This window comes from Acanthochromis polyacanthus, chromosome 13 (genome assembly GCF_021347895.1).
Source record: "Acanthochromis polyacanthus isolate Apoly-LR-REF ecotype Palm Island chromosome 13, KAUST_Apoly_ChrSc, whole genome shotgun sequence".
Taxonomy (NCBI): Eukaryota; Metazoa; Chordata; class Actinopteri; family Pomacentridae; genus Acanthochromis; species Acanthochromis polyacanthus.
In genome coordinates, this window is record NC_067125.1 from 23,114,541 (window position 1) to 23,134,085 (window position 19,545).

General features: G+C 38.8%; 1 long non-coding RNA gene across 1 annotated transcript in view; it reads right to left on the minus strand.

Moving 5' to 3' along the window:
• LOC127536830 (uncharacterized) overlaps positions 1 to 15,621 on the minus strand; it is a 38,354-nt gene extending 22,733 nt beyond the window's left edge. The window contains exons 1-3 of the long non-coding RNA XR_007946031.1: positions 14,125 to 15,621; positions 13,801 to 14,007; positions 13,362 to 13,504 (exon numbers count right to left, since the gene is read on the minus strand). This is a non-coding gene — a long non-coding RNA (uncharacterized LOC127536830). The remainder of the gene's footprint in view (positions 1 to 13,361; positions 13,505 to 13,800; positions 14,008 to 14,124) is intronic.
• Between the last annotated feature and the right edge of the window lie 3,924 nt (positions 15,622 to 19,545).

A 19,545-nucleotide genomic window follows, 5' to 3' on the forward strand; every position in this document is an offset into this window, starting at 1 on the left:
TGCCTAACCTTTCACCTGCCCTTTGTCAAAAGAAAGGCAGTCGATCATGTCAAGGAGAGAAAAGCAGAGCATTTAGTGGGAGATGAGTGAGAAGTTACATGTTTGATCTGCGGAAATATTTGCAGAAGGATTCCCAAATGCAGGAGCGATTAAGTCTATCGCAGGGAGTTTCCCCACACCTGCCCTGTATGAGCAGCAACAGACTGCAAAAACTCCACCCTGTGATCACAACAGTACTCAAAACATATATTTCATTTGGAATTATCCAAATCTAATACAACTCTTTAGCCAGGCCAACTGTGGCATTGGAATTCTAAAACACCCTTAATTATTTTGTGGAAATTTGTAACATTCATGGCCAGTGTTTTAACAATGATTTATTTCTGTAATATAGTGAGATATTAGTAGAGAGGATAGATAATGGTGGCTATTGTGAGATAAATGACATTTTAAGGAAAATTCTTGACTGATGCAAACTTTGAAAGGGGACAGTAAATGAGCATCCAGGTCTGTTCCACAACATGAAACAAATACTTAATGTCTGTGTGGGGCAAAATACAAACTTTGTTCTACTGCACTACTGTTAGATATGTTGCACATCTATCCAGCCCCCAATGATTTCATCCTTACTTTCCAGTTCTCTACAGGGCACAGTATTTTGCTAATTTGTGCATTTGCACCAAATGCTGTTACTGGACACATGTCCTGACCTATGGAATAATTGAACAAGAGCAGAACTGCAAGGACAGATCGGTGCTCAGTGTAATGTTAACTAGAGCTGCTCCCTGAAAATCAATGCTTCAAAGTATCAACTGAAGATTCCTGACTCGACTCAGAGACGGACATCTGTTTATGTTGCCAATGTGTAAAGCACATACAGTATGGTTAACTGATGTGTGAAACTGAAACCTGATGTAAAGTGATGTTCCAGCTGAGCGTTTACCTGTTAGGAACATGGCCTTGTGGGTAACCTGTGTGTGACGTAGGTCAGGTGTTATGGGAAGTGAGCAACTGTAGCATGTAAAAGTAATGTTACAAGGACATAGACAAACCTACTGTGAAATGAATGTAACCCAGGCTGATTAGTTACTGTAGACAGCCATAAAGTGTCCAGATAGGCCTAAGTTACACTGTAACAGCTATTCAAATGTAATGTGCCATGTATTGTGTAAAAATATTTGTTGTATATACAATGTATTGTATTCCCTGGATGATGTGTGAATAAACTGAACTGAAACGGCCTGAAAAAAGGGAAAAGAAAGGCTTGGTTCATGCAACGTTATACATGTGTCTCTCTGCCTCCCCCTCATCTTTGAAGTGTTGGTTCAGACAGTAAAAGCTAAAGCTAACAGGTCCGGATACAGTGAAGACACTTAGCCCAAAACCACAGGCCTCCCTACTAAAATAGAAACAAAATAAATACACCAATATAGTGAATGGCTGAAACAAACCCGACACACAAAGTTCTGATTTGGGGGCAGGTCTTAATTCTGCTAATGCAGCCACAACAAATTTTGTCCACACTATATCTCAGAACTTTTTGCTGAACAATCTCAACCCATGCAACAGATTTACTTTGGCAATGAGATCCATCTTCTGTGAAAGACAACTTTAACTCTTCTTCTCTCAGAGACAGGCTGACACAGTGATAATGAATCATAATTGGACTGACTGGAGCTCTGTCAGTGTGCTGCTGAGAAGGACTCCGACTCTCCTGACTAAGCTGAACCAGCCTCAACAACAACGAGCTGCGGTGCCAGTCCAACAAATGCAAATTCATGGTAGATTACATTGTTATGTGAATGTAATTGTTTGTCTCAGTCACTGTGACAACGTAAAAATGTGGCAGTTATAAATTCAGGTGATGTCTATGAGTATTACAAAAGATTGCATACTGATTTGGCATCTATTGCACATCTAAATATATTATTCTGCTACTCCAGCTGGACTTCCTGGATGCATTGCCATGTCAGTACCTTAAACAAGCATATCCCAACAACACAGGCATCTGTAATTTTTTAATACAGGCCTGTTTTCACTCCCGACTAAGGCTAGTTCTCAAGGCTTCAGTGCGTTCCACCTGTTAAACTGTTGGTATCTTCACAGTCGAGCTACATCTTCAAGGATCTGATAATTTACCATCTAATGGCAAGTGGAACATGCCTGTGAAGTATTCTCAGTGATCTCCATCTTCTTTGTCCTAGACATCTGACAGATCTGTGACTCAGGAAGACTTCATAGAGCTTTTGTGTGCTAATAATTCAAGACATCAAGGGGAAAGACAGTCCATGTTTTTTTGCAGCATACCAGGCTAATGGAGCGCTGCTTAATCTTGAGAGGTCACCACCCTCAACCAAAACCTCGACTCGAACCCAAGCTCCGTTCCCAAACGAGAAGCAAATGTTTTCCTTGACAGATTTATGAGGCACCATTATTAACATAATGCAAACTATGCAGGTCATTGAAACATATGCCGACTAAAAGTAGGTAGGCAATTAGAAGAGTTTTGAGGCATCAGCAAACTAATCAAGCTGCCATGTTGCAGAGCTGACCATGATGTTGTATGTATGTATGATTTGACCATGAGGATTTCACACTCTTTTAGACAATGATTGAGTTTGACTTTAAAGGTTTCTGTAACAGTTGTACAACAAGATTGATTGTCTCGCTGATATGTAATACAATACAAAATGAGGGCATGCATGTGCCATGTTTGATAAATACAGTCCCTGACAAAAGTCTTGTCGCTTAAGGATATAGTAACCTTAAATAGCATATAACTTTATTTCTAATCAATCAGTTCTCACAAAAAATGGTTTATTTTAGTGTCAAAGGCTTTCACATTAATAACTGGGTGCAAATTGAACCCGTCATAAAGTGTCCTGATGTTTACGTCTTGGTCAAGCCCATGACATCTGTTTTTGCATGGACAAAAGTCTTGTCATGTCTTTAACCAATCACAGATTAGAAGTTCACCTGTGACAAATACTGTAACTGACACATTCCCAGGTGTGTATAAAAAGAAACCCAAGACACAAGACCTTCATATGAAGCCCAACCTGACCCTGACAGCATGCCAAAGATCCAACCACAGACCAAAGTGCTGACCATCAAGACCCTGAAGACCAAGTCTGCTGCTTAGGTGGCAGACAGCTTGAATGTATCCAAATGTCAAGTACAGAGGATAAGAAAAAGATCTGAAGAAACTGGTGACGTTTATGACGAGCTCAGGTCAGGCAGACACCTGTTAGAGAAGAGCATTTGTTGCTTCGACAGTCCAGGGTCAGCCCTTTTTCAACTGCAACAGAGTTACACGTGAACTGGTCGCCAGAAATCCCTGTATCTACAAGAACAGTTTGTCAAATTCTCTCACGCGGTGTTCTCCATAGTCAAATTAGTGCATAGAAACCAGTATTAAACAGAAGACAAGAAAAAAATCATATTGCATTTGGAAACATCAACAGCCTGAAATATCAAGAAATTCTTGCTGCCCATTACATCCCAAACTATAAGAGAGGGCAAATTCTGCAGCAGAATGGTGTTCCTTCTCATACTTCAGCCTCCACATCAAAGTTCCTGAAAGCAAAGAAGGTCAAGGCGCTCCAGGATTGGCCAGCTCAGTCACCAGACATGAACATTATTGAGCATGTCTGGGGTAAAATGAAGGAGAAGGCTTGGAAGATGAAAAAGAAGAATCTTGATGCACTCTGGGAGCCCTGCAAGACTGTTTTCTTTGCCATTTAAGATGACTTTATCAATAAGTTATTCGAGTCATTGATGAGATGTATGGATGCAGTCCTCCAAGCTCTGGAAGTCATACACAATATTAATTCTTTTTTGCAAGACACCATGACTTAATGTTCTGATGTTTTTATAGCATATTTGTGTATTCAGAATAAAGTGTACAGTGCCTTGCGAAAGTATTCGGCCCCCTTGAACTTTTCAACATTTCGCCACATTTCAGGCTTCAAACATAAAGATATAAAATTTTAATTTTTTGTCAAGAATCAACAACAATTGGGACACAATCATGAAGTGGAATGAAATTTATTGGATATTTTATACTTTTTTAACAAATAAAAAACTGAAAAGTGAGGTGTGCAATATTATTCGGCACTTTTACTTTCAGTGCAGCAAACTCACTCCAGAAGTTCAGTGAGGATCTCTGAATGATCCAATGTTGTCCTAAATGACTGATGATGATAAATAGAATCCACCTGTGTGTAATCAAGTCTCCGTATAAATGCACCTGCTCTGTGATAGTCTCAGGGTTCTGTTTGAAGAGCAGAGAGCATCAAGAAGACCAAGGAACACACCAGGCAGGTCCAAGATACTGTTGTGGAGAAGTTTAAAGCCGGATTTGGATACAAAAAGATTTCCCAAGCTTCAAACATCTCAAGGAGCACTGTGCAAGCAATCATATTGAAATGGAAGGAGTATCAGACCACTGCAAATCTACCAAGACCCGGCCGTCCCTCTAAACTTTCACCTCCAACAAGGAGAAGACTGATCAGAGATGCAGCCAAGAGGCCGATCACTCTGAATGAACTGCAGAGATCTACAGCTGAGGTGGGAGAGTCTGTCCATAGGACAACAATCAGTCGTACACTGCATAAATCTGGCCTTTATGGAAGCGTGGCAAGAAGAAAGCCATTTCTCAAAGATATCCATAAAAAAGTCTTGTTTAAAGTTTGCCACAAGCCACCTGGGAGACACACCAAACGTGTGGAAGAAGGTGCTCTGGTCAGATGAAACCAAAATCAAACTTTTTGGCCACAATGCAAAACGATATGTTTGGCGTAAAAGCAACACAGCTCATCACCCTGAACACACCATCCCCACTGTCAAACATGGTGGTGGCAGCCTCATGGTTTGGGCCTGCTTTTCTTCAGCAGGGACAGGGAAGATGGTTAAAATTGATGGGAAGATGAATGGAGCCAAATACAGGACCATTCTGGAAGAAAACCTGTTGGAGTCTGCAAAAGACCAGAGACTGGGACGGAGATTTATCTTCCAACAGGACAATGATCCAAAACATAAAGCCAAATCTACAATGGAATGGTTCACAAATAAACGTATCCAGGTGTTAGAATGGCCAAGTCAAAGTCCAGACCTGAATCCAATCGAGAATCTGTGGGCAGAGCTGAAGACTGCTGTTCACAAACGCTCTCCATCCAACCTCACTGAGCTCGAGCTGTTTTGCAAGGAAGAATGGGCAAGAATTTCAGTCTCTCCATGTGCAAAACTGATAGAGACATACCCCAAGCGACTTGCAGCTGTAATTGCAGCAAAAGGTGGCACTACAAAGTATTAATGCAAGGGGGCCGAATAATATTGCACGCCCCACTTTTCAGGTTTTTATTTGTTAAAAAAGTTTAAAATAGCCAATAAATTTCGTTCCACTTCACGATTGTGTCCCACTTGTTGTTGATTCTTGACAAAAAATTAAAATTTTATATCTTTATGTTTGAAGCCTGAAATGTGGCGAAAGGTTGAAAAGTTCAAGGGGGCCAAATACTTTCACAAGGCACTGTATGTATAATTTCAACATTATTTTTGTACGCGACAAGATTTTTATCCAAGCAAAATCTGACCTTTCTGTCCTAATTAAATGATAAAACTCAATGAATGATACAAAACTTTATTTTGGCATAATAAATATAATCTAGAGGGCTTTGTTATTCATATGAGCCATTTCTGATTCCAATTGATCAACTACGAGTCCAGTTGTTATTTGTTGTTCCTACAACTTAAGAGAAGCGACAAGACTTTTGTCACGGACTGTATATAGTACAGATGGATTTCTGTTCCAAATCTCATCGGAATGTAACCAATATTTTAAAACCTGCCAAAAATGCATAGCTGCTAGTGGGACAAGAGGAAAAGTTAAATAATGCATCTTCTTGGAATGATGAAGTGCTGTGCAAAATTTCCTGACAATCCAGCCCATAGTCGAGATATTTCAGTCTGGACCAAAGTGATGGAATGACAAACAGATTGCCAGACCAACTGATGTTGTAATTTTTGAAGCCATGATGACAGTATGGCTAAAATTCCCAATTTTGTCTACATTAAGCCCCACTTAACCCGAACACTTTTCAGTGTTAGGGTTGAGCAAGTCAATCAAGGTTAACAACAGGTTTTTGTGTCAGGGTGAAACTTCTTTCTACATCCCCATGTAAAGAAGTCCAACTTTATTAATTAGAAAAAGGATAATAACATAGATACTCAAAAGTCAATGTGGGAAGCAACAAAATGGAGCTGGACAAATATTTCAAAGCTAATGTGAGTGATAATAATTTTCATAACTTGTAGTATGGAACATGCTTAAACACATTAATGTATAATGTTTTGTACAACTAGTCAACAACTGCTCAAACAATTCAATGTGATACTACACAAAGAGGTTAAGTAGTTTAATGGATCAGAGCGTCTTATCGCTGTGAGTGATCTATCATAAATGGGGTAAAGTTGCATAAATGGCTAATTGCCAGTCTTTAATGCTCTCCTGCTGATACCCTACTACAATATGCAGAACTAAAAAAGCATTAGGCTTTCAGCTGAGCAAATGGTTGCCACAATCACACTTATAGCATTAACAAGCTTATTGTGTAAGCACACTAAGATGAGCCCAAACAACGGATGTCTATATCAAGATTAGTCAACTTATAAAACTACATAGGCAGATTAGGTGTCTAATTCCACTGACCCTCTGAAGTAAATCTGGGTTTATTATCCAAGGAGCTCCAAACCTATGACTCAAGCCAAGTTCTAACAGCTGCTTCAGTAGACAGATTGCTAAAGACCCTCTACTACCAGATGATCCGGTCAAGCAATCCTTGAGAGTCGACATGCGATTAAAGAAATCAATTACATTAGCTAATTATCCAAAGCAGTGTGTTACCATTTAAAAGGCTATGTGAATGTGAGAAAATTCTACCACAAAACACAAAGTTGGACAGCAAATACAGTATCTAAAATTTATACGTTCATATATTTATATTTTTGAAGAACTGCCTTCACAAACCCTCACAAAAGACCAAAGTTCATGTTTCATCATACACAGCATGCTGCCATCTAGATTTGTCTGAAGTTATTTTCGTACATATCTACATCGGACATATTCTACTCTGAAGAAGATTTTTGCAGCTGCCAAATAGGTTTTAATATTACTTTAACATTTTCATAGGAAAAAAGTGATTTTCATAAACACATTTTAAAACTCCTTAAGTTTAACATTATTTTAGACATTTTACGGCAAATGCCTTAATAAGATGCATGTATATTTGCATACCTTCATATATTTTTCTGTGCAATGTAATCTGCTTTAGTATATAGTACATATTTTGTGTAATAAATGGGATCTTAGGAGACCAAATAAATATATTTATATATTTTTACATTGCCACAATATTGCCAACTGTATTTTAGTGAAAAGAGGTATGTACACACGTGGACAAAATTGTTGGTACCCCTCAGTTAAAGAAGGAAAAACCCACAATTCTCACTGAAATCACTTGAAACTCACAAAAGTAACAATAAATAAAAATTTATTGAAAATTAAATAATCAAAAACAGCCATCACTTTTGAATTGTTGATTAACATAATTATTTAAAAAAAACAAACTAATGAAACAGGCCTGGACAAAAATGATGGTACCTCTATAAAAGATTGAAAACTATTTGACCAGAGTGACATGATTAACTCAGGTGTGTCATTTAATTGACATCACAGGTGTTTCCAAACTCATAATCAGTCAGTCTGCCTATTTAAAGGGAGACAAGTAGTCACCCTGCTGTTTGGTGAAAAGGTGTGTACCACACTGAACATGGACAACAGAAAGCGAAGGAGAGAATTGTCCCAGGACATCCGAAAAACAATTATAGACAAACATCTTAAAGGTAAAGGCTATAAGACCATCTCTAAACAGCTTGAAGTTCCTGTGACAACAGTGGCTCATATTATTCAGAAGTTCAAGACCCACGAGACAGTAGCCAACCTTCCTGGACGTGGCCGCAAGAGGAAAATTGATGACAAATTGAAGAGATGGATCGTTCGAATTGTATCCAAAGAGCCCAGAGCAACCTCCAAAGAAATTAAAGGTGAACTCCAAGGCCAAGGTACATCAGTGTCAGATCGCACCATTCGTCGTTGTTTGAGCCAAAGTGGACTTCATGGGAGACGACCAAGGAGGACACCACTGCTGAAAAAAACTCATAAAAAAGCGAGACTGGAATTTGCAAAAATGCATGTTGACAAGCCACAAAGCTTCTGGGAGAATGTCCTTTGGACAGATGAGACCAAACTGGAGCTTTTTGGTAAGGCACATCAACTCTATGTTCATAGACTCAAAAACCAAGCATACGAAGAAAAGAACACTGTCCCTACGGTGAAACATGGAGGAGGCTCAGTAATGTTTTGTGGCTGCTTTGCTGCATCTGGCACAGGGTGTCTTGAAAGTGTGCAAGGTACGATGAAATCTGAAGACTATCAAGGCATTCTGGAGAGAAATGTGCTGCCTAGTGTTAGAAAGCTTGGTCTCAGTCGCAGGTCATGGGTCTTCCAACAGGACAACGATCCAAAACACACAGCCAAAAACACCCAAGAATGGCTGAGAGAAAAGCGTTGGACTATTCTAAAGTGGCCTTCTATGAGCCCAGATCTGAATCCCATTGAACATATGTGGAAGGAGCTGAAACATGCCATTTGGAGAAGACACCCATCAAACCTGAGACAACTGGAGCTGTTTGCTCATGAGGAGTGGGCCAAAATACCTGTTGACAGCTGCAGAACGCTCATTGACAAATACAGAAATCGTTTAATTGCAGTGATTGCCTCAAAAGGTTGTGCAACAAAATATTAAGTTATGGGTACCATCATTTTTGTCCAGCCCTATTTCATTAGTTTGTTTTTTTAAATAATTATGTTAATCAACAATTCAAAAGTGATGGCTGATTTGATTATTTAATTTTCAATAAATTTTTATTTATTGTTACTTTTGTGAGTTTCAAGTGATTTCAGTGAGAATTGTGGGTTTTTCCTTCTTTAACTGAGGGGTACCAACAATTTTGTCCACGTGTGTAAGGTCAAGTAACCAAGTATTACGTTGTGTTTTTAATTTGGCTTTGTGCAAATTAAAACACATCTGAAACATGTTTAAAGTGTCTTCTTTAAAAAAATGACAAATAGTGATCTGTTCTTGGTCACCATATGCCTTATTGGGTAAATTTTACAGCAGTTCATTGTTGTAAAACCATTTTAAAGTAAAATCCTGCATCACAGGTTGAATTACTTGCTTACTGTTCGAACAGAAATACTGAAGAGAATCCATATTGTGGTACACATAAATCATTCAGATGAAAATAATCACCTTTAACATCCACTGAGGCATGAAGATTGCCTTTTATTAAAGGTCACCGTATCAGGGCTTGCAAGCCTCCATTCTCATCTGTGCTATAACAAAGCACACTGAAACACACATGGTGTCTGCGTGCCCTCCTATTATCTGAACATGAACAATTATTAAATGCAGTAACTACACGATTGTAACAGCAGGTCAGATGAAACACAAAAAGGCAGCGATGAGCAGCAACACTTCTTGGCACAGATGACAGTGATAAATGATGGGGAGGGGGACCTTATGACAAAGACGAGCCTAACAGGTTAAAATGACAATGGTTAATGATGCCAGTGAAGTTGTTGTGAGCGTGTCATCCCCCACGCCAACAGTGTTGGTCAGTCAACCTGGCTGCAGGCAGACTGGAGTTTGGGTGTCTGCCGATTCCACCCAGACAGACTCCAAAGCTTTACATGCAATATGGTGTCTGTCAACTTCACAGCGGAACAGCAGGAACTTAAAACTTGCCTCATGCGAGCAAGCGTTTCAAAAACAGTGAAGGGTGGACCAAAGTGTGCCCTAAACCCTTGACTGGAAAGGGGGGCAGAGATGTGCATTCGACCGATGGGCTTAGTCAAATTCACACTGTGATCCAGATGGCCAAAATGTTGAAGCTTTTTCACAAACAAGATCACTATTTTAAACTTACTGTTTGATGGGAGTACTGACAAAAAAAATCAAACTGCAACAACACGACAAAGCAGAGAATGATTAAGCAGATCAACATATTTGTTAGAATTTTTAAAGATCTGGGTTTTTGTGGTGCACAGCAAAGGTTTACCAATATAAAGATGTTTCAAACAGGCCACACCACATCACTGTAGTATGTCAAATCTTTCTTTGACTTTGTGCTGCTAAATATTCACATTTTCTAACATCTGTTTTCTTGATCATTAATTTAAATTTCCATTATTTTGTTTGTATTGTTGTCAGTGTATGCCATCTAATTAACCTTCAGTATGACTTCTGTCTCAGTCATTGACTGAGGTTCCTAACTCAACAGCATCATCACACTATGGTAAATTTTGTAGCACAGAAATGGTTTAGTCCCGCAAATTATTTCTACTCATTTTTATTTTAACATTCTACAAATCAAGAACATTGAAAATCAAACAAGCACTACTTGGCAAAAAGATCTGTTGATTTAATTGGCATATTTGTTCTTATTTTTTTAGCAGTTAAGTAAAAAAAAAATGTGCATTTGAATAATTTCATACATAGTCCGGAACTATTTTTACTGTACATATATTTCATCTTAAGAAAAAAGAGTGGAAAAAGATGAGCAGAAAATGGACAACTTGAAAGTAGCACAAAGTTTGGAAAGTTACCGTTTAACCTGAATTTACCCCGTCAGTCAGGGTTAATCTTTTTAATCTGACATGTCACAGTGATAATCTGAACAGCGACTGGCCTTTAAGAAGCTGCTAGAACAAAGAGACTGAGCAGTTAATACTGGATTCTCCTGGTAACAACCAACTAAGCTCTAACAGTCACAGAAATGAAGTTTTTAGTCTGAAATTATTCAAAATGCTTGTTTGCAGTTGCATGTTTGCAGTCTAAAACAACTACAATCGATATAAAAACCTGAAAATTCTCAACTACCAAGCTACTATAAATTTGCTGAAATATCATGAACTTAATTTTTCAAAATGCATAATATATTATAGTTATGACCTAAAGAGCAAGAAACCCAGATAAAAAAAAAGCCAGAATTGTCCTTCATGGTTTAAAAATTGACATACACTGAAGTATTTTCCTGTAAAAAAAAAAGAAAAAAGAAAGAAAAAGAAAAAAAGAATATGTGCAAATCTACACACTGGTTTGAAACTGAAAGAACATTTTTTATAATGAATTTTGGATAAGGGTTTTCAGTGCAGAAAAAACATCAGTGCATATACGTTACATGAAAAACATGCGTCCTAAACATCTCTTAAAAACTGAACCTCTGCCACATGCCTTTAATAGACACAATGTAGCGCAGAGGCATTTACTGCCTATAAAGCAAAGCATTTTTCAAAAAGCAGCATAAGGATGTAGAAATCAATGAGGGCATAAAAACGAACCACGGCATTCCTGTAAGCTGTGACACTCTGTGCTGTATCTCTGTTCTGTTACAACTGTAAGTTGGATTATGGAGGGTGGGGGTAGTTACTGATTGAAGTATGCCTCCAGGCACAGCATGTGTCCACCTTGTACAAGTTGGAGGTACAAATGAAAAAACAACAAAAGAAAACTGCACATACATCTTGATGTAAGTGCAAGATACTGTAACTGACTGGATCATATTTTGGACTGATTTTTAAATGGATCCCTGAGCACACTAGCTTTACAGCGCATTTAAATGTAAGACATGATCTGGTTGGTTTTCACCGTCTCTAGGGCCTTGTTTAATTTCATATCAACACAAACATGAGGAAGCTTCTTGGACATAGTGCAAACTGTGACCGAAAATAAGTCAAATTGCCTTTACTCAATAGTACATCGCTACTTTGTTAACAAACAAGTCTGACGTCTCACGACAAATTAAGACCAGTGCATTTCCTCTCTGAAGGCGCTTATTTCATTGTAATTATTAGTTTGAAAGATGACTGCATCGTTATGTGCACACATGCAAAGCACTTTCAGCTCTGTCCTCTTGTGCAAGCAGATTTTTAGAACTTACTTTCTTTGCCTCATTAGTAATATCTTAGTGCTCAAATTAAGTCCAAAAACTTAAAGGAATATTTTAGTTTACTTCAACATGGTGCATTTCCCACCTGTGGGTCATGCTAACTATGCATTTTCAGTGATTCAGGGAAATGAGTAATGAGAGAGGGAGAGGCTTCTGCTTTCATTTCCCTGTTCTGTAAATATTACAGCACTGTCAATTGCTGGTAAAGTAGCAATGGCATGATTTAGGTTTTGGTCGGATTCAAAATCTGCTTCATTGGAACAATTCAACAGCTAAGTGCCTGAAGACACACTGATAACGGAAGGAAGGAAATAAGATACAGACACTTTCTGTTGTCAGTTCTCTGAAGCTAAAGTCACAGCCTGATGCAAACTGTTGTAGCTGAATTTGTAGTACTGCAGCTCTGATCTACAAAGCAGGTTTATAAAACAAAACATGTAATACTGACACACAAACATGAAAACACAAGCACACGCATCTGAAGATGTAGAGACCATCAGGGTCTATTTCCATCTATGTTGTAAGCACGGCTGTTTACTAGGCGTAGGCTACTATATTTTATTCCCGAAATCTGAGGTCAAATTCAGATTTGATCACATTTCTACATAAAAATATAGTACCTACAATATTGTAGGAATGTGATATGTAAAACATCTAATCAACCCAGACAATAAATTACACAAACTCAACTTTTCATTCACTCAAAACTCACACACATAGTTCCCCTATCTGCAAAAAGGCAGATGCTACTAGAACACATAATAACACAAAGATTCAGCAATGTTAAAGGAATCCAATATACTTTTGGTGAAATTCAGTGACTATCTCTATGAGGTCTGCGCGATGTTCATTCAGCATTTGTGTGCACAAAACATCTGGTGTTTGTACACAGCCCTGGTCCTGTAAACAGGAAATCAAGTGGCTGTAACTGATGCACAAAAGACTGTGTGTGACACCAGTGAGTCTTTCCAACTCAAAGGGAAAATGAAGGGGAGATAAGGCAGAAAGAAGGTAGTGGGTGTGAGGGATGGTAAGTGTGACACATGCTAACTAGCTAAATATTAACACATTTATTTAGAATGACACTTTTAACTGGAACAAAAATCCTCCCAGCTTATAGACATAAACCTCAAGAGAAATTACAAGAATGTCTAATCTAGGAGAGTTTTGCAAGATAGTGTGAAATGAATGTAAAAAATTCAGAAATGATTTCTAACAAAACTAAAATCCGGGTCTCTAAATTTCACTCCCCACACTGAATACATACACTACACACCTTCACATTTATGTACCTGATCTTGAGCCATGTCTCCCAGGTACTGGATCTCTGCAGCTATTAAAGCTGCAGAACGAATGGGGCTTTGAATGGAGCAGCCTTTGCATTGCATAAATCTGGTAATAGAGCACTCTTCAGGGTTCCAGATGGCATTATATGCTGCATGAATGAGAATCAGTGGGAAAGCATGTAACTGTAGTGACATTAGAAGGAAAAAAAGTGCTGTAAAAGGATCAAAGTGAAAGGCTAACATCTCTTTGTGAATGTTAAACTGTGTCTAAAACAGCAGGGGTGGGTACATTTCCTTTCATTCTTTAATATATTTCTTCTAAAAATGTGTCAGTATTTCTTATCATTATGTCCAACTGTCAACAGTTCAGTTGATTACTATGTGCAAGCTAGTATAATGTTATGTAAATAGTGCACTTGCCAAATCAAATCAGCAGTCAGCCTACCAGTTACAGAGTTGTCACAGTAAGGTTGCAGAGCAGTTCGCAGGGCCTTCAGTGAGGACAGACTTTGGACTACCAGCAGTGAGTTGTCTGAACTGAATGGCTGATGGGGTGCACACTGGCAGCGCTGGGTCAGAGCAGCAGCACTACATCCATCTCTTCTTAGAAAAGATAGATGCTCGAAATTACACAAAGCCTGACGTAATGTGCCTGAAAAATCAAATTAAAAAAGTGAAAATCACATCAAAACTACAGAGCAGTGGTAAATAAACCACAGCTATTCACACATCATAAACAGAAACAGGATTTTTTTTTCTCAGAAATTACCATGTGCCACTGGAAGCAGCTGCATTTCACACACAGAACAGTAAAGTCCCAGAGAGCACGGCTTCTGGTCTTTGCTGTTCTGTGAGAAAAACAAAGTCAGTTGTAAGATTGGGTTTTTTTTCAGTAAATATGGTCATACTTCATAGCCTTCCATTACATCCCAAATTTTGGAAATGTCTGTTGAGAAACATCTTTAAGGAGTTACAGAAAAGGCAGATACATAAATTAAAACTGTTTCTAAACGCTACTTTAATTAGAAGCTCCAATCTAACTATAAGAAGAAAAGTTTAAAAAGTTCAGTTGTAACATATAGAGCATTGTTTCAAACAGATTTGATGACTTCACGTAGCTTTTTCTCTTCTGATTTTCACACAGGATGCAAAATCTTACGAGTCAGATTGCCACCAACTGTGTTCTATGTGCTTGAGTGTGGGAGACAGAGAAATGCCAAAACTTTCCCTGCTGGTGTACAGACAACATACACAGCAGTCTATGAGAACATTCATTGCTTTTACTAGTCCTACAAAGCTATTCGTGTCCTTCAAAGCCATTATATGAATGAATAAAATTCTAAATATAAGAGTGAGGTAAAGTTGAAATGGATGAGAAGTCATATGCTAAAGACACAGGCTGAATGTGATTTGGTGAAATGAGGCCAACTTGCTGGCCAGTTTCACTCGTGGTACCAAATGCTTACCTTTGTCTTTGGAGAGGTCTTCTTGAACTGCCTGCGTTTCTGCTTATAAGATCTCTGCACTTTTAGAGCTTGGTTTAAACAAACAGTAAAAAGTTTTAATTTTGCATAGCTAAATTAGTGACATAATAAATACTAGTAAGACTACAGCGTCATGATAGAAGCCGGGTTTGGTCAACTTTTGATCTATACAGACGTCCTACTGTAATCTAGCAGTGGTGCTGTCACAAGACAGTCAGACAGCAATGCATTTCTGTGATGTGTTAACTATGGTGCAGAGCTTTCTTAAGAACACAAATGAACTGGATGCTATTTATCGCTGACACATACATCCAGTGAACTGTTGTGATAAGTGTACCTTGTGGTTTGGTGTGCTGACTTCCTCCTCCAGCTTCTCCCAAACTCCCCTTGTCTTCTTGTTTTGGAGTGACAATGTCAAACTCAGCTCTTGTTGAGCAAACAGGTATGGTGGACACTTTAAGAGCTTTGTGTTCCCTTACACTCTCAGAGGGTCTTCCTGGCTCATGCATTTTGTGGTGTGCACTTGTTTTTAAGATTTGTCCTGTCTGTTGGCAGACAATCCAGCTGTCTTTCTGAACTTCTGTTAGCTGGTGTTCCTGGCAAGCGATTATTGAGCTGTATACTAGGACAGGTCTGGTTCTGGATGGTCTGCTCGAGAACAAACCATGGGTCAGTACCTTCAGCTCACTATCTGTCCTGGCCTTGTCCACCCTCCTCTGGCTGGTCCTTGCATCTGCCTGCTGAAGACTGATTATTCCGTGACACTTCCCTTCATAGCCTCCATCTGTCAATTCAAATGAAGTTACATCTTTAGCAAGCAGATACATCTGTCACAGTCTTGCTTTTTGGAGCTAGAATAAATGAGAATGCTTTGGAGTAACTACAATGAGTGCATTCATTCTTTAACTCCAAATTTAGCAGCATCACAGACAAGCAGCCATAAACAGCAGTGAAAGGCAGCTAATTGAGCATTCTGAAGAATGTGAGTGGGGTTCAGACCAGGTGCGAACTAACCGTGACGTCACCCGTTGGTTTCAACGCCGAGAAAATGAAGCCCGGATTTTGCTACTTCCTGGTCGCCATTTTGGACTTTTTGGAGCCAGTGACGTAAAAAGCGTCATCAAACAGGCTGGACTGGAGAGCAACTCGGGGCAGGACCAGTCAATGGGACTGTCAATCAAGTATAGCCACGCCCCCTTGCTCCGCCAACTTTAACGATTTATTTAAAATTCAGTATTGATTTATTTTAAGATCGGCCTCCTGATCTCTCATTTTGACCATGAAAACTAACAGGAAAAAATCCTGAGCTGTAGAAAATCAGTCTATCAAATTTTATTTTTTCCAAAAATGAATTGGGGTCTATGGAGCAAAAGCTTTTTGGAGCCAACCCTAGTGGACGGCGTGATATTGCAAGTTTTTGACACTTCCGGGTTGGCTTCAATTTTGAAGTCAGATGCTACGACCATCTTTATATACAGTCTATGGTTCAGACCAAAAGCATAAGTTTAACTGTAAACACTAGGGGTCACTTTCTGTTACCAGTGAGACAACCTAATATCACCCTGTAAGGAATCATGATGGCTGAATACCACACAGCCACTGACACCTGGGCAAGAATGAAATCCAGCTTTCACACAACCATAGACGACAAGTTGTTCATAAAAATTTAAATAAAAAACTCCACATCGAGGAACGACGAGCCCTGTTCTCACTCTGTTGAACCTGTTCTGCCACCACATCCTACCTCCTAAGTGGGGATGGTGTTTGTGATGATGTGCAGTGATTGGTGTCTGCAAAAAAAAGCATCTGGTCAAATGACCAAAAGGACAAATCTTGGTCTATCAGACCAAAGACTAGTTCACTTCAGATTCTCCCACATGCCTTCTTATGAACACTTGTTGAAATTTAATATGATCTTCTGTCAGCAGTGGTCTTCTCTTTGTCACTCTCCCATAATGAGTGGTGAAGAACCCAGACAAAAGTTCTTGTATGAACAGTCCCTCCCATCTCCCATGAAGCCTGTAAATCCTTCAGAGGAGACATAGGTGTCTTGGTGGCCTCCGTTGCTAGTCTCTTTCTTGTATGGTCACTTAGTTTTTGAGGATAGCTTGGACAAGGTGGATTTAAACATGTGTCATAGTCTTTTCTTAATGATAGATTTACCTGTATGCCAAAGGATATTCAGTGATTTGGATGTTTTCTGCTGTACCCCTGTGCTTTTCCATATCCTTTTAACATAGTTGCATGGAGTGTTCCTTTGTCTTCAACTTTAGTTATAGCCATCTGAACTCTGATGATCTCATTTCACTGTGTGACTTCTAGCACCAACTGGCTGCACTTGTGTTGAATTAGGTGAGTCAGTTTTAAGGGGAATGAATATCTAAACAATCACTTATTTCACATTTTATATGTTTAATTGGCATTACTTTGACATGAAGTACTTGTTTTTAAATTCCTTTCAAAGAGGCCAAATTAAACTGACTGAATGATACAATGCTTAAAAAAAGTCAACAAAAGGGGAAAACTTCCAAAAAGGGTGAATACTTTCTATTTGCACTGCACTTCATTACAAAACACAGTACCAGAGTGCCACTAGGTGATATTTCTCGCTGATCACCGTGCATTTTTGTTGGCAGTGAAACAGACACCCATAAAGGCCCTATAACTTACAATTAGTTATTTCAGTTGATGCTGAGACGAGACACAGACAAACATCTTTGGTTTGATAGCAACATTCATTTGTTTCTTCAGTTAGAAATCAATTGAAATTATAAAACTCACTAATAGAGAAGGTGTTGACTTTTTTCACACAGTGCTAAAGTACCCCCACCCTTTACTTGTAGTCCATGAGAGTCAGGACTCCCACATTGCTTGGACCAGACTAGAGTGTCAATAGTGTGCATGTGTGGTAGTGGTGTCCATGCTTAGCATCATAGATATGACCTGCTGAAAAACTGCAATGTCTTAGCTCACCCAAAGTGTTTGTCCTTGATTTCTCCTGCGAAGTGTTTTAGAGATGCTGCCTGTCCTCTGAGACACTACTAGACAGGTTTCTTTTGACAGGACTTTTGCTGCTGCTTGATGTATTGATTTTTTGATGGTGTGCTCACTCTTAGTCTAATTGTGCTTTGGATACAACTAATCCAGTTCCCACAAAGCATTTTAGAGTGCCACGTACTGCCTCTTGGCAACCTTTAATCATAATGTGACATTGAAAAAGCCCTTGTTGCTCAGTATAATAATTTGACTTCTTGTGTTTTTAAATGTTTTAAAACCTTAAACTTTCTGATAATTTTCACGTTTATTCAGAAATACAATTTTCAAAGTGGTGTTGGACTTTTGGAGTCTGCTGTATATAGATATCTATTCATGTGTCTCATTTGATTTATTTTTTGTTGGTATTTTAGCTGAGCTTCTCCTCAATATTTCTATGGCAACAGCAGACGTGCACATACCACTGCTTTAGTTTACCAGTGTAGCTGGTCGACAATCACAACATTAGTGGGTCTTTTTCAGACAAAGCACTTGTCTGAAAAAGTTGTGAAAAAGCAGAAAGTTGTCACTTTACGTAGACAGAGTTCTGACCATTCCCAATGCCAGAATTTAATTTGGGCAAAGAGCACAACTCTGTGGGCTTACACTGAATGTGGATCAAGTGCCTTTTGTGTTTCATTTCTACTTTGTGAATTTGGGTTCAGTGTATTTCAAATAAAACTGTTTCCTTAGTGTAGCTTTAATGATTTGGTTGGAGAAAAGGCTGAATTAGGTTAATGTCAAAGAACACAGTCATTCACAGCCATTACTGAGTCTTTCAGTAATGTGGGCTCCCTATTAAGTGCTTTTAACACACATTTGCTGGCCTCTCCACGCTCTGACTTTTGATTATGTTAACGAGTGGTCATGCACGATTACATATACAAGAGTCCTGGGAGGCAGCTGATGAGCATAGAAAGGCTTTAATGAAACACTTGTCTACTCTGCTCGTCTGCGCAAATCACACATTGGTGAAGTTTGTCCTGTAATGAGACAAATCACATCAGTGTAATCATGTTTAATGTCATCGTTCTGTCTCCCCTCAACTTAGCTTGTTTGATGACTCTGCATTTAGCATTGGCTTGATTTAATGACATCCGCTCCTCAGGCTCAGAAAATCAAATATGGCCTTTAAACTGCTGATTACACAGACTGCACTGCTCATGCTCAGGCCATAACTAATAGCTGTTTATCTCAAAAAAAAAAGAAAGGAATTAAACGCTCTGCAGTTATACAGAAGTGAAATACTGTCTAAGGACTACAGTTAAGGAAGTTCTACTATAAATGACTAGTGATTGTTTATTTGACATCTCCAAGAAGATTTGTTTGAGACTTGCACTACAAGGTCATGTATCAAAAACAGTGGATCAAAAATTATGCATTATTATATTGTGACTACTCAAGTACGGCTGCATGATATTGGGGAAAAAACAATATTGCTACGTTTTGTTTTTCTGTGATATATGATAGGAAATAATACAGGATTTTTCACCAGATGACTTGGACAACTCTGGAAAGAACGGATAATCCTTGAATGATTGAGGATGTCCATCTACATAGAAAATGAAAGATCATTTTCAGAAGAGCTGCAAAAAGACAAAAGGAACCCTCATATGCTGCAACAAACCATCTCAAACAGTTTTTTCCTCTGGATGGCATTCAGATCCGGCATG